Source organism: Schistocerca nitens, chromosome 8 (genome assembly GCF_023898315.1).
Source record: "Schistocerca nitens isolate TAMUIC-IGC-003100 chromosome 8, iqSchNite1.1, whole genome shotgun sequence".
Lineage (NCBI taxonomy): Eukaryota > Metazoa > Arthropoda > Insecta > Orthoptera > Acrididae > Schistocerca > Schistocerca nitens.
Window position 1 is genome coordinate 173,500,091 of NC_064621.1, and position 17,491 is coordinate 173,517,581.

Here is a 17,491-nt window from a genome sequence, read left to right on the forward strand (position 1 = left end):
TAAAAACGGTGCTACATGCTGTTCTATGTTAAAATTTTGCAGCACAGATGTCAACAAACAAATTTGGGCTAAGTGACGAAATTTTTCAAACACTAAAATTTGATTTATGGGGCATAGAATAATCCTAGAAATTAATGTAACATAGTAAATAAGACGTACTTTTTAGCGCTGTTCCGATGGTGTACTTATTTCTGTCGAGAGATGTATGCATCAAAATTTGCAACCTTAACTGGTGAGATTGGTACTTAAATAACCAGGGGGGTGGATATCCGAGCCTATATAAGCGAGCGGCCATCTTGGCCAGGTCAGTCGTTGGTCAGTCGCTTTCGAGGGTCGGTGGCGAGCGAGCCCCACTTGAGGGTGACCCATGTGATCATTTGAGAATTCTTTTTCACGTCTATTTATTTCGACAAAAAGTATTGTTTAATAGTGCAAGTGTGCAAGCATGTATTTGGTGAACTGGAAGTGCTATAATTATTTGTGCGAGTACGATTTACGAGGTATACATCGTCGTAAGTGAACATGTGGCGAACTGTGATTTCGCGCAAAAACAAAGAGGACAGTAGGACTTGTGGTTCTGTTCGAATTATCTGAATAATTTTCGTTTATAGCAGCCTACATTACCGCTATTGGGGGGGGCTCGGAGTCAAATTATTATTAAAGCAAAACTGTAAACCGTCTCACCAGTGCTATTTTCATTGTGTGAAAGAAAAGGACATCGCCAATAAATAGTGATTGAACTGTGTCGTGAAAAACTGATTTTACTATAATAGTCACCTAATTTTTGTTCCCTAGCATAAACTGTACTTATGTCTGAGTGAATAAGTAATTCAAAACTATAACAAATCCGCGGGTGTGGAAGTGTACTAATGCTCCAAGTGTGGAAATCATCCCCTGAGACTTACGTGAGAGCCAAAATCTGCAATAACATTTTTTTAACCACAATTTGTATGTGAACATTCGTGTGAACGCTGCAACCGCACTTCTCCTTTTATTTACCGCCCCGTCGCAACGCTAATCAGCCAGAGCGTTATAACCACTGCCCACCGCGACGTTGGATGCCGTCTGGTGGCGTTGCGGTCACGTAGCACGGTAACAAAACTACACTGCTGGCCACCGTAAATGCAACACCCTGAAGGACGCATCCCGAATCAAGTGAAATTTACACCATGGGTTTGCAGCGATGAGATATGCAACTGATTAGAATTTCAGCACAGACGCACATCACGCGCGCCTGTGGCGCCACTTCATAGCGCCATTTAAGGCTTGGCGATTTCGACGAGTGTACGTTCGGCACGTGTGTTTACCTTGTGGTTGTTTCACAAGACGATCAGTTATGCCTCGTAGACAACAGCGAACATCGTTTGATCAAGTATCCGAGTTCGACAGAGGAAGGATAGTGGCTTACCGAGATTGTGGATTATCATACAGAGAAATCGCTAGTCGTGTTGGACGAAACCAAACAACTGTAATGCGGATATGTGACCGTTGGATGCAGGAGGGTACGACGGACCGACGTGGTCGATCACATTCACCTCGGTGCACCACTGTACGTGCTGATAGGCAAATTGTGCGCATGGCAGTGACGGATCGCTCAGTGACATCCCGAACCATAGCACAGCACATTGCGTCTGTAACGCATCATCCAGTGTCTCCTCGTACCATTCGACGCCGTTTACAGCAGAGTGGTCTGTCCGCAAGACGTCCATTGCTTCGTCTACCATTGACGCAGAACCACAGACGTCTCCGTCGCCAATGGTGTGATGACAGACGGATGTGGACGCCAGAATGGAATGACGTTGTCTTTACTGACGAGGCACGCTTCTGTCTGCACCACCACGATGGTCGGATTCGAGTGTGGAGACACCGTGGAGAGAGCATGCTGGACAGCTGCGTTATGCACCGCCACACTGGTCTTGCACCGGGTATTATGGTATGGGGCGGTATTGGATATTACTCTCGCACGCCTCTAGTACGCATTGCCGGTACTTTAAATAGCCGGCGCTACATATCCGAGGTGCTGGAGCCAGTTGCCCTTCCTTACCTTCAGGGCTCGGCCACAGCCATATTTCAACAGGATAATGCGCGACCACACGTGGCACGCATTGTCCAAAGGTTCTTCGTCAATAACCAGATTGAATTGCTTCCCTGGCCGGCTCGCTCTCCGGATCTTTCGCCGATAGAAAACATGTGGTCAATGATTGCTCAACGAGTGACCCAGATTACATCCCCAGCTGCCACACCAGATGATCTTCGGCAACGTGTGGAAGCTGCTTGGGCTGCTGTACCCCAGGAACACATCCAACGTCTCTTTGACTCAATGCCGAGACGTGTGGCAGCGGTTATAAAGGCACATTTGCATGCCGAGCGTGAGTTTCCGCGGAAACGCGAAATATTAATTAAATAAATAATCAGTGACTAATAAATAAAGCCTATGGCACACAACTGCAGCGCTGTGTCGCTGATAAAGACAAAAGAATAATTACGTTACTCTTATGTTTGATTAAGAGAGGAGAGAGCTCAGGTAGAAGTGGTGCGAGAAGCACGTATTTTATTTTATTGTCTGGCACACCGCCATATTTTCATGTTATAGAAGAATACTGCGAGTTGCAACCACACTAGGCACTCGATTCTGTAATGAATTTATATTTATAAAAGTAAGTAGGATTATGAACTGTAGGCTATTTCATTGAATATATCTGATTTAACTAACTGTGTAACTTTTTTATGTTTAGTAGACAATCACCTCTGTACGACGTATTGGCATGGCTGGCAAATCATTGTAATATTGAGATTAGATCATGAGTCCGTACCTACCGCAGCAGTCTTGGGAAACGATTTAATTACGAAGTCCGATTATTTCAGTTTTCTTTCACGGTCAACTACGAGTTACATTGCCTTTTCCAAATAGCCATTGTCAAGCGTCTGATACCGAATAATTAAACGTCCACGTTCCAGATAAGCAAATACCAATTACAACCAATCATCATACATACAGAATAATTAATCATTAATATTTTATTCCATTTTATTTTTATTTATTTTATATTGGCGACTGCGTGTCGGACTTGTTATTTTGTCATTTGTTACATTGTTCTTTTTGTTTCATGTCAAAAATCAACTTTCTGGACCTGGACGTGAATGTACGAGAGATAATGAAAATCTGAAGATATTTTCCAATTCTAAAGTTTTGCCGGAAGACGCAATGAAGCTTCCAGCAAAATAAGGTAAGACGCAGCATCTTTGCATTAGCAGGCTTGACCAGACGTATAATTCAGTGTATTAGCTTTTCAGTAAATTCTGTAGTGTTTCTTTCGCGTATAACAGTTTTCAGTAACAAATTTCATTCTTAGCACTTTTTCCTAAACAATAACGTATCCAACAATACCAATACACGAGTGTACAATATGGCCGACTTCTGTACGATATGATGTAACATGGCCAGCAGCCATTACCAATAATCTCAAATTTAGTTTATATTTTTAAATTAACGGGACAGCCATTGTTGCTACGAGCGATTCATGCTTAACTGCATTTCATTTTAAAATCAGTGTCAAATATTTTCTTGAAACATAAATCACGTGTGGCATGGTAATGACTAGAAATCAATACGCAAAAATGGAACAGCAAAGACGTACTATTCAGACACAATCCGACTCGGACGAGAGACAAATGTTAGAAAATGACTTTACGACAGCAACCGGTAGTGACGATTTATCAAACATTGACGCAAGTGTTGACGGAAATTTTGACAATAGGCCGTCCACCACAAAAATTTCAAAGTCTCAGTCAGAGCCCATGTTAATGCATGACGTCACGTCTAATGACGCGGCGTGGGCACAGACGTTGCAAACGGTAAACATTGCCGACATGTTACAAATGATAATGAAACAGAACGCCGAAAACATGGCAACCTTACAGACACAAAATGACGAAATTAAATCTGACCTCATAGCACTCAAGACGAGTAATGACACTTTATGTAAACGTGTGGAACTTATAGACGCCACACTGACCAAACAGATGACTGAACTCAGTACTAAATTTTCCCAGCTTAATACGACACAAGAAAAGACTACAACTGACGTAGCACTTTTACAGACACAAGTAAAAAATCTTAATGTCACGTGTGAAGTTCTTACTGAACAAATTCAAACATATCCTTCAGTACACGACAACCTTGAAAAACGAATTACTGACGTACAGAATAAATTTGACAATGTTGAACAACACCTGACTGACATCTTACAATCTGATGCTACAGCTCATTTTCAAAACATTAATAAAGAATTTCATGATTGGGTAGTTAACAAAGACAAACATTTTGATAGATGCCTACGTGAAAATTTACCAACAATTGTGCACGACTCCGTAGCGCAATACATTACTAATAACAAACAGCTGATCAGTGACGCAGTACAATCCGTCACTGGACCAATGACACAATTCACCGATCGACCACAGTCTGAATGTAACGAAAATATCAGTCAAAATGTACAGTTCAGGAACCAATATACATTCGAGTATGACACACACATACCGCACACGACAAACACACAAGAACAAAACACACCACGACTACAACACATACCACGATGTACAAACACAAACACAAGCTATTATCATGGTAAACCACAGCAACATTATCGTAATTACTCGCCAGCTGAACATTGCAGTAATTACAGTGGAACAAATCCATATCACAATGCGAAGGAAGAAGAAAGCTTAATGAAACACAGGCAATTTCAGATTTTTATCCCAGAAAAACGAACCATTCATCCGGTGATTTTTCTTAAATCTTTTAGTGACGCATTTCCACGCACTTGGAGTGACCGGAAAAAGATTTCGTATATTGTCGGTTACATCCAAGGCGATGCAGCTGTCTGGGCATACAGTCAAGCTGACGTATGTACCACGTACAGTGAGTTTGAGCGTGCTTTTCTGAACAAATTCTGGTCGCAATCCGTCCAGGAGCGACTCAGAAGACAAATTCTAGAACCTGAAACTTTTAACAGTAAAAATGGCAACTTACGCAGATATTTTGAAAAATACTTGAACATGGGACACTTTTTAGACGAACCAGTCGCAACACGCGATATACTCCGTGCGTTGAAGGCCAAATTGCCTTTCAACATTAAAGAAAAACTCCTACATATCCCGGATGACGATTCAGATTATTTTTTAACAGCTTTAGATTCGGTTGACATGTTACTTGAAGATCAGCGCTTCGCGCGGCAAAACAGCAGCCACAATGTTTACACTAGTGGAATGCAAAACATGCAGGCTTGCCAACTCAATTCTGGCGCGCCCACAGTTGGATACGCGGTACAACAAAAACAGCAAACTCACATGCCGTCTCAATACGGAAATCAAAATCAACACGCGTATTCCAATACAAACAATAGTTACAACAGTAATAACACTTCATGCGGGAATCCATACAAAAGGCACCTCGGTAATAACTGCAACGGTAACAACGGATACATAGGCAACAACAAAAACACAAACAGAAACAGAAATAATAATAATAACTACGAGCCAAGACAGCGTCAAGGCTGGACTCGTAACGATCAGTACTTTCATTCAAACACTGCTTTACCACAGCAGCCACCAGGACAAAATTGGAGCATACCTTATGACCGACAGGTAAGTTATAATGCGCAACAGCAACAACAACCGCAAAAGTTTGGAGATCACAATAGGCAATATCCGAATGTGAATATAATAGAAATGACACCTGACACACAACCTCAATCTGTGTCAGTACCTAGTACAAATGCTAATCCAACAAACTAGAAACAGTCACTTCTATGCCCCAGGTCGTGGCTGAGGAATTCTTGGGGGGCGACTTCAATGTTAATCAGTTATTTGGCACCACAGTTGAACATCAGAATAATGATATGCCGAATAATTCTAAACAAAAATTACCTGTTTTATTTATAAGATACAACCACAATAACAATATATCAGATGAACTTTTACAAGACAGTACACAATGTCGTTCAAACACAAATGAAATTGTTTTAGCATCTACCACTGGTGTAGTAGGTGGGATTCCAACTACTATTATTCTAGATACAGGTGCAGCTGTGAGCGTTTTGTCTTTTAATTTCTATAAAGAGATGTGTGAATTGGAACCTGTGCCTGAGTTTCCTGCCCAAAACTGTAAAATAACTACTGCACTAGGTAATAAGTCATGTAGGGTTACGAAGCAAGTTTTTGTAAACATTAAAATAGGTAATGGAACCGTACAATGGCCATTCCTGGTTGTACAAAACCTTGTGACAAATTGCATATTAGGAATAGATATTATGAGCGAGAAGGACTGCATTATAGACTTCTCCAAAGGTAAATGTATTTTAAATGATAGAGGCAGTGTAATTATTATTGATTTGGACAGGAGAACTCTAAAGCATGACAAACACTGTACAGGGTACAAGGTTCAGTTAGTACTTGACAATGACATTCAAGACACGCACACACACTCATTTGACACAGAGCTAATGGACTTGAAAACATTGCTTGATCATAAGATAAATGAAGCTACAGCTCTCAGTGCACATGAACGTATAAAACTACAGGAAGTGTTATCCAAATATTTACAAGTTGTTGCCAAACGAATAGATGTTATCAACACGTATGCGTACGAGATTGAAGTTAAGCCTCACAAGATCTTCTACCACAAGACATATAACGTACCGTTATCTCAACGACCTGCTGTGTGGCAAGAATTAAAACAAATGTTAGACTGGAAGGTCATTGAACCATCCACCTCACCTTACTGTAGTCCTCTACTTGTTGTCAAAAAATCAAATGGAAGCATCAGGTTAGTGTTAGACGCACGAGCAATTAATGAAATAATTTTACCAGTTCACACAAAACCCGAAAATTTAGAAGAGCAATTACAGAAATTTCTAGATGCAAAGTATTTTTCCACAATAGATCTCGCTAATTCATTTTGGCAGGTGAGTATCACTCCTGATTCTCGGAAATATACTGCATTTATGTTCGGGGGGCGAACCTATCAGTTTTGTGTTCTACCTTTCGGACTGAATGTCAGTTCTGGGGTATTCATTACAGCCCTGGATACCGTGCTTGGCGATGATTTAGTTGAGACAGTCACACACTATGTTGATGATATACTGATAGCTACACAGTCTTGGAATGAACACCTTGACACACTTCAAAGAATTTTAGAAAAATTTGCACAAGCTGGAGTTACAGCCAATCTTAGAAAATCAAAGTTTGGTTGCAGTGAGATAAAATATTTAGGACATATCATTAATTCACAGGGCATACGTCCTGATCCCAGTAAATCAGATGCTATCAGAAACTTTCCTAGTCCTCGAACTAAAAAGCAGTTAAAATCATTCCTTGGGCTATGTTCATTTTTCAGACGTTTTTTGCCACAACCACTTTTGAACAGTAAACATCTGCTAAATCTACTCAGAAAGAATCAAGTTTGGATCTGGTCGGAACAGCGCCAGAATGACTTTAATACAATTAAACATGCTTTAGTGAATGCAAACATATTGAGCCATCCAGATTTCAATTTAGATTTTTGTATGACTTGTGACGCTTCACGTACTGGTTTGGGATGTTGCTTATTTCAAGTTGTAAAGAATAAAGATAAGGAACAGATAAGAATTATTGGGTTTGCGAGTCGTACTCTATCTGAATGTGAGCGTACATACTCCACTACTGAGTTAGAAACACTTTCCATAGTATGGGCATTCAAGAAATTCAATTATTATTTATTTGGAAAACATACAGTAATTTACACCGACCACCAGGCCCTGACATTTTTGTTAACTTGTAAACTTGTACATCCTAGACTATCACGATGGGCAGTTACACTTCAGAACTACTCTTTTGAAATTAAGTACATAAAAGGTAAGGACAACACCATTGCCGACGCTTTGTCTAGACTTCCACAAGGTATGAATGAAACCAACAGTGACTTAGAAAATATAAATGACTACAGGATTCTCTTAATGCAAGACAAGCAGTATCACCAATATTATATTGATATGTGCAGAAACATGGCTAAATTACAAAAATCTGATCCTCACTGGTATAAGATAATAACATTACTGGTAGAAAAACACAATCATCCTTTGACTAAGTATTACAAGTTACACAATGATGTGTTATTTTATCACCGACATCCAAATGCTACTAACTGGTGTGTATGCATTCCCAAAGAGTCTGAACGTAATCTAATTTGGCACACACACTTAGTTTGGGGTCATTATGGGACGAAGAAGTGTTTAGCAAAGCTCAGCACATACTGTTATTTTAGCAATATGAGAAGGAAAATTTACAGGCAACTGAAAACATGTGTCATATGTCAAAAATCAAAACCTCAGAATTTATCCACAAAGACAGATTTACATTCTATTTTACCCAGTAAACCCCTGGAAATTCTGTGTACTGACATCAGTGGACCGCATCCAGCAAGCTCTGGAGGCGTCAAATATATCTTGGCTTTTTACGATATATTTTCTAAACATGTAAAACTTTATGCTTTAAAATCCGCCACTGCAAGTGCTATAATACGAAGATTCTCAAGTGAATACCTGACGCACGTGGGAAAACCAAAAGCAATTCTGTCAGATAATGCAGCATACTACTCTGGGTACAAATGGAGAAATTTCTTGAAGGACAATAACATTAAAAGTATATCTATTTCAAAGTTTAGTCCACAATGTAACGCGACTGAGAGACTTTTCCGAGAATTAAACCGATTCGTGAGGACCTATATTTCATCAAACCATACTAATTGGGTGTCCTACCTAAGTCTTTTCGAAGACGTACACAATAACTTAAATATTTACGATACAAATTACACACCTAACGAGATCATGTTCAATTGCAAACAGAACGATCAGTGGATAGAACCATTACCTAAGTTGTCAGACAAGGAAATCACACCTGAACAGAAAATAAAAGAAGTTTTGACTACGCTGACACATCACGCACAGATACGAAACAAACATCACAGAAACATAATAAGAAGAAAACAAAAATTCGAGGTAGGAATGCTTGTACTACTTCGTACTCATCATAAATCTGTAGCACTCAAACGACGCAACGCTAAGTGGCGTCTGCTATATGAAGGACCTTATATAATTGTTAGCATACCGCATCCTGGTGCGTATTTGTTACAACATCGTAGAACTAACAAAATTATTGGGCTATACGCACACCGAGATCTTAGAGCATTTCATGCGGAATAATGTCAAAGTCACATCCATCAAAACATTGCTAAGCAACTCCAAAAAAAACTCTGTTGCTACAACACAGATAGTAAGTAGTATAGAAATTTTCATTTCAGCGGTTCCAGTGACGCAGTTGAAGGCAGAAGAACTCTTCTTTCAGCGCGCGCCACCACCTGGAAGACGGAATATTAAAATAAAATTTATGTTTACGTAGCAGTGAATGATATATTAATTTTTTCACGGAACATTTGTGACTGTAGGTATCACTGACTTGGTGTGACACCTGACGAAACGACAGACGTCATCTGTGAAGCGAACTTTTACTTTGAGAAATAGATTAGACGCACATCTCTCAACACGAAAAGCATCTATCAGTAGTCAAGGCCACACAGACACTATACACACACGCACAAAACGCGAGGAATCAAACATTTTCTCTCTTACTATTTTGAATATTTATTGAGTAGTGAAAATGCCTGGTCTTGCCTACTGATGTAATGAATGTTGTGTCTAACCTATCTTAATTTCAGATGACATCACAAAATAAACATCGATAAAATCCCAGCAAAACTGATAAAGAGGACGTAAATATCTGCAATTCATGTAATCAAATGTGACACAATGAGATAATTTATAGCTATGTAATGATGATGTAAACATGTTTATGTGCAACTGTATTATGTTTATGCTAAGAAAATATGTGACGTGTGTATGTATGATTACTTATATTTTTTTTCTTCTCTTTCAATGATGTATAATGTAACTGTTACTATGTAAAAGAAATTTGAACAAAACGAGTGCCAAAAGGACATTGCATAGTGAACCATTGTTCACGGATATTAATGAACATTACTAACTCTGCAACTACGCAGAAACCTATGTGAAAGAAACTGTTAATGACATTCATTATGCATCGTACCTATGTAAACGCGATGAACCATTTCTTTGATTAATAACTACGAACATTTAGGTGAGCTATATTCAGCAAAAAAAACTGAAAATGTGAAGTGCATAATTCGTGCATCGTCTAGTGACAATACTACAGTACCTAACTTCAAGATGTTAACTGGATTAAACGGACACAAAGTGCCTGTCCAGAAAACAACACGACGGGTGGAAGAATTTTGGTTGGAACTTCAGGGAATGAAATGTTCTCGAAATGTGACGGACACTCTTACCTGGACTGTCCAAGGATCCACGCCAGCTATGTGCCGTCCGAGGTTCTGCAACCAAGCTTCCACGGAATGTAAAAAACGAACTGCACGTGGACCAATTACTAACGGGTCACGTCAGATCTGTAATAAACAATGTTTTTTAGTCACAACGAACTGCATCACAACGACTATAATGGAAATGGAAATGGACACGCTTATGTTTTAATCACGTTGTTATACAACGATGATACTAACCTGTGAAAAAATTATTGTGCAGCAGATGAATATGAACTGTAATAACGACACGATGTGAATAGGTCGACGCACCTGAAACATACGGACATTTTTCTTTGAAGTATTTCAAAACAATACTATGTAACTAAGAACATTCAACAATCTGAGTTGTATTGTGATATAACAAATATTGTAAATTTAAAACTAAGTTACCTGTTATAGAATGTAGTCTTCATATGTAATCTTGGTTGAATATTTTCTTTGTGCAACGACTAAGATACGCGCGCACACGAACAATATGAACTGCATTACTGTGCCGCGTGATCTAACTGTATGATATAACGGCACTGCCGGAGTCACACAGACGCTTCTGCGCATGCGCGCACTCTATCTGCCAACATAAGAACTTTTACGACGCACCCGCGTCATTCAAATTTTGTATATAATGTGTATAATGTGTGTAATGTAAGTCATGTGAATAGTTGTAGATAACTTAGATTTACTTGTGCCTTTAGGTGAATTGCTCGCCTGCAGGTGTGTCGTTTCGCCTCACAATTCAGGGGGCAATATAAAGGCACATTTGCATGCCGAGCGTGAGTTTCCGCGGAAACGCGAAATATTAATTAAATAAATAATCAGTGACTAATAAATAAAGCCTATGGCACACAACTGCAGCGCTGTGTCGCTGATAAAGACAAAAGAATAATTACGTTACTCTTATGTTTGATTAAGAGAGGAGAGAGCTCAGGTAGAAGTGGTGCGAGAAGCACGTATTTTATTTTATTGTCTGGCACACCGCCATATTTTCATGTTATAGAAGAATACTGCGAGTTGCAACCACACTAGGCACTCGATTCTGTAATGAATTTATATTTATAAAAGTAAGTAGGATTATGAACTGTAGGCTATTTCATTGAATATATCTGATTTAACTAACTGTGTAACTTTTTTATGTTTAGTAGACAATCACCTCTGTACGACGTATTGGCATGGCTGGCAAATCATTGTAATATTGAGATTAGATCATGAGTCCGTACCTACCGCAGCAGTCTTGGGAAACGATTTAATTACGAAGTCCGATTATTTCAGTTTTCTTTCACGGTCAACTACGAGTTACATTGCCTTTTCCAAATAGCCATTGTCAAGCGTCTGATACCGAATAATTAAACGTCCACGTTCCAGATAAGCAAATACCAATTACAACCAATCATCATACATACAGAATAATTAATCATTAATATTTTATTCCATTTTATTTTTATTTATTTTATACGCTGATCTCCCACAATGGCGGCTACTCTGGCTACTGATTCTGGCAGGAACCACATGTCACAGACGTCTGTAAACGTAATCATTTGATACTTGGTCAACATGTTATCTACAAAATAAATCTTGTTGTGCTACCTCTTGTCTTTCTTGGTGTTGCATTTACGGTGGCCAGCAGTGTATGTGAGCGCAGCAGAGGTGGTCGGAGGATCAACCTGGCGAACATATGGGCTGCAAATGGGGAAATCCATCGTGATACGCGACTTTGACAAAGGGCAGATTATTATTACGCAGAGGCTTTGAACGAGTATCTCGGAACCGGCAAAGCTGATCTTATGTTCACGTGCTACCGGTCGTGAACATCCACGGATAGAAGGACAGTGAAACTACCACTAGGCGTTAAATGGTTGGACGTCCACGCTCTTCACAGAATGTGGGGTTCAGAGGGTTGTCTGCTCTGTAAAGAAGGATATATCGTGTTCTGTGGCGTCTATGGCGAAGAAGCGCAATGCTGGTGCACGCAAAAGTGTTCCGGAGCACACTGTCCATTGCATATTGTTGAACACGGAGCTCCGCAGCAGATCACCCCTACTTCTGCACATTTTGACCCAACGACATAGTCAATTAGATTGCAGTGGGCACGGGACCACCGGGATTCGATCGTCAATCAATGGAAACGTATCGGCTCTCCGGGAGAATCAAACTTTTGCTGAATCAGGTCGATGGTCATCTCCACAAACGCCGTCATCGAGATCAACGGCGGTTCGAAACATTCAGCGCGTCACTAACACTGGCTGTTGGGAGCAGTATTATGCGATGGGAGACATTCTCCTTCGTTTGCACAGGACCTGTGGTAGTAATCGAAGCTGAAAGCTGCGAACCACCTGCATCCCTTCATGCTTCACCTGCTCCCCGACGGCGATATCATTTTTCAGCAGCATAATTGTCTCTGTCTCGGAGCCAGAACCGTGATACATTGGTTTAAGGAGCATTATAGTGAACTCAGGTTGATGTCTCGGCGACCAAATTCGCCTGACGTAAATTTTGTAGAACCCGTCTGGGTCGCTAATGGGCGTCATCACCGCGCGCGCAAATCAGCGGTCCGTTATTTACGAGAATTACATGACCTGTGGATAGACATCTAATGCCGCATTCGTCCACAAACCTACCAACCAACTGACGAATCTCTGATACGCAGAAGAAATTTTGTACACTCCTGGAAATTGAAATAAGAACACCGTGAATTCATTGTCCCAGGAAGGGGAAACGTTATTGACACATTCCTGGGGTCAGATACATCACATGATCACACTGACAGAACCACAGGCACATAGACACAGGCAACAGAGCATGCACAATGTCGGCACTAGTACAGTGTATATCCACCTTTCGCAGCAATGCAGGCTGCTATTCTCCCATGGAGACGATCGTATAGATGCTGGATGTAGTCCTGTGGAACGGCTTGCCATGCCATTTCCACCTGGCGCCTCAGTTGGACCAGCGTTCGTGCTGGACGTGCAGACCGCGTGAGACGACGCTTCATCCAGTCCCAAACGTGCTCAATGGGGGACAGATCCGGAGATCTTGCTGGCCAGGGTAGTTGACTTACACCTTCTAGAGCACGTTGGGTGGCACGGGATACATGCGGACGTGCATTGTCCTGTTGGAACAGCAAGTTCCCTTGCCGGTCTAGGAATGGTAGAACGATGGGTTCGATGACGGTTTGGATGTACCGTGCACTATTCAGTGTCCCCTCGACGATCACTAGTGGTGTACGGCCAGTGTAGGAGATCGCTCCCCACACCATGATGCCGGGTGTTGGCCCTGTGTGCCTCGGTCGTATGCAGTCCTGATTGTGGCGCTCACCTGCACGGCGCCAAACACGCATACGACCATCATTGGCACCGAGGCAGAAGCGACTCTCATCGCTGAAGACGACACGTCTCCATTCGTCCCTCCATTCACGCCTGTCGCGACACCACTGGAGGCGTGAGCGGAAGACGGTCTAACGGTGTGGGGGACCGTAGCCCAGCTTCATGGAGACGGTTGCGAATGGTCCTCGCCGATACCCCAGGAGCAACAGTGCCCCTAATTTGCTGGGAAGTGGCGGTGCGGTCCCCTACGGCACTGCGTAGGATCCTACGGTCTTCGCGTGCATCCGTGCGTCGCTGCGGTCCGGTCCCAGGTCGACGGGCACGTGCACCTTCCGCCGACCACCGGCGACAACATCGATGTACTGTGGAGACCTCACGCCCCACGTGTTGAGCAATTCGGCGGTACGTCCACGCGGCCCCCCGAATGCCCACTGTACGCCCTCGCTCAAAGTCCGTCAACTGCACATACGGTTCACGTCCACGCTGTCGCGGCATGCTACCAGTGTTAAAGACTGCGATGGAGCTCCGTATGCCACGGCAAACTGGCTGACACTGACGGCGGCGGTGCACAAATGGTGCGCAGCTAGCGCCATTCGACGGCCAACACCGCGGTTCCTGGTGTGTCCGCTGTGCCGTGCGTGTGATCATTGCTTGTACAGCCCTCTCGCAGTGTCCGGAGCAAGTATGGTGGGTCTGACACACCGGTGTCAATGTGTTCTTTTTTTCATTTCCAGGAGTGTATTTCGTTCAAAATGGCTCTAAGCACTATGGGACTTAATATCTGAGGTCATCAGTCCCCTAGACGTAGAACTACTTAAACGTAACTAACCTAAGGACAACACACACATCCATGCCCGAGGCAGGATTCGAACCTGCGACCGTAGCAGCAGCGTGGTTCCGGATTGAAGCGCCTAGAACCGCTCGGCCACAGAGATGGGCTGTATTTCATTCCAAAGACAGACAAACAGGTAGTCATTATGTTTTGGCTCATCAGTGTATCAGACTTCACATCTGGGTAAAAGCATCAAAAATAAGACAAATATTAAACATAGATAAATGAGCATAAAAGATGAAAAACCTCAGCATAACTCACTCACTTCAAGTACCGTACGAGAGGACGGCCGTCAGCAGCAGAAGACAGCCGGGAAAGGAATCGTCTGTCTTCGAGAGAGCTTCCCAGTGATCTCATCATTCTCAGGACCCATTTGGAGGGGATGTTGAAAGCTGATGCCAATCTGACGAAAGAATATGTTCGCTTTTCTACGTAAAAGCAGGGAAATGCAACTGAAACTTCCCATTCAACCTTGCAAAAAGCATCATTCTGATCCATAAGCTTGGAACTGGGTTAGAACAGTCTCTCTCCATTGCTAAGCACCGACTGCACGTGGCTGGAGACTGGAGCGTCGTCACATTGGATTGGACAGTTCGTTATGTTTTGACGGAAGCAACAAACTTTCTCACGCCAGAAAAACACCGAGGGGCGGCCTCCTCTCTGATGTGCATAGAGAAAAGACAATTCCATGCACAAGCACCCTCAGGGGAAAGCCGTAGTGTCCAGTGGCGTTAGCGCCTGTGCGAGCGGATTATCGCCTACAGCTGTCCACGATAAACTGTAAGCTTTCTATAAAAAATATTTCTATATGTGTGAATACTGAATATTTTATTTTCGAAAGCTTTCTCTTTTTATAACTTGTACTTTACATATCGTGTTCAACTGCCGAGCATTGCTGACTCTTGGTAGGCCCTGTGTTGCGCATGTGAACGGTGTCGTGAAACATATCGTTAAGCTTTAAGCTTAAAACTTTAAGATCACTTGTGTCACACAGATCTCGACCATCGCCTTTAAGAAGCAAACTGACAGAATATCAGCCTGCCACAAAATTAACGAAATCATTGAAAAGGAAATTGCAAAACCATTCCCAGCATACAAGAAAAGAGAAGAAGCCCTTACACGTACCATTAAGACTAAATTAAACATGAATAATGCAATAATTGTAAAAGCTGACAAGGGCAAAACAACTGTTGTAATGGACAGAACAACATACATAGAAAAAACTTTAGACTTCTTCCAAACCAGCAACATAACTGAAATACATGAAGATCCAACAGCCAGAATACAAAAGGAGATTAAACACATTTCAAACAACATTAACTTTCTATTCACCATCGAAGAAGAAAGGAACATTGTAACAATGAGCCCACAAGCACCTTACCTTAGATCATAACCAAAGATCCAGAAAAATTGGACCCCCATCAGGGCCATAGTGAACTGTAGGAACAGCCGAACACTCAAGCTCAATAAAATACTCTTCAGAATTCTCAAACAAGCATACACATTCAATAATGAGAGAACACTTAAAAACACAACAGGATCACACAATATGTCAAAAACATACAAGTACCTGATGGAGCCACGCTTCCTCATTTGACATACAAAACCTTTATTCCTCTGTGCCAATAGATCCCACACTATAGATAATCAATGCCAACCTACATAAACACAAAAAAAATCCCTTCAACTCACATTAATGAACTAATGGACTTGTATGAATTCACACTTTCACACAACTATTTTAAATTTAACAACAAAATCTACAAACAAACAGATGGTCTGGCAATGGGCTCAAATCTTTCCAAATTGCTAGCAGAAATATATATAAGTAACCTAGAAGACAAAATCCTGAATTCCAATCACCACCTCCTCAAATATATCATCTACTACTACAGGTATGTAGATGATACCATCATTTTAATCACAGGCACTAAAGATGACATCAGTGAGTTGAATCAGTTATTCAACAACTCCCATGAAAACATAAAATTCACAGTTGAACACCAAAAAGATGACAGTATAAATTTCCTAGACCTTCTGGATGAGGTACTGGCAGAAGTAAAGCTGTGAGTACCGGGCGTGAGTCGTGCTTCGGTAGCTCAGTTGGTAGAGCACTTGCCCGCGAAAGGCAAAGGTCCCGAGTTCGAGTCTTGGTCGGGCACACAGTTTTAATCTGCCAGGAAGTTTCATATCAGCGCACACTCCGCTGCAGAGTGAAAATCTCATTCTGGTAACATCCCCCAGGCTGTGGCTAAGCCATGTCTCCGCAATATCCTTTCTTTCAGGAGTGCTAGTTCTGCAAGGTTCGCAGGAGAGCTTCTGTAAAGTTTGGAAGGTAGGAGACGAGGTACTGGCAGAAGTAAAGCTGTGAGCACCGGGCGTGGGTCGTGCTTCGGTAGCTCAGTTGGTAGAGCACTTGCCCGCGAAAGGCAAAGGTCCCGAGTTCGAGTCTCGGTCGGGCATACAGTTTTAATCTGCCAGGAAGTTTCATATCAGCGCACACTCCGCTGCAGAGTGAAAATCTCATTCTGGTAACATCCCCCAGGCTGTGGCTAAGCCATGTCTCCGCAATATCCTTTCTTTCAGGAGTGCTAGTTCTGCAAGGTTCGCAGGAGAGCTTCTGTAAAGTTTGGAAGGTAGGAGACGAAGTACTGGCAGAAGTAAAGCTGTGAGTACCGGGCGTGAGTCGTGCTTCGGTAGCTCAGTTGGTAGAGCACTTGCCCGCGAAAGACAAAGGTCCCGAGTTCGAGTCTTGGTCGGGCACACAGTTTTAATCTGCCAGGAAGTTTCATATCAGCGCACACTCCGCTGCAGAGTGAAAATCTCATTCTGGAAACATCCCTCAGGCTGTGGCTAAGCCATTTCTCCGCAATATCCTTTCTTTCAGGAGTGCTAGTTCTGCATGGTTCG

General features: G+C 42.1%; 1 non-coding gene across 1 annotated transcript; it reads left to right on the forward strand.

The window, feature by feature from the left end:
• The first annotated feature begins 16,969 nt into the window (after positions 1-16,969).
• Trnas-cga (transfer RNA serine (anticodon CGA)) lies at positions 16,970-17,044 on the forward strand. The gene has a single exon. It is a non-coding gene; the product is annotated as a tRNA-Ser (tRNA).
• Positions 17,045-17,491: the final 447 nt, after the last annotated feature.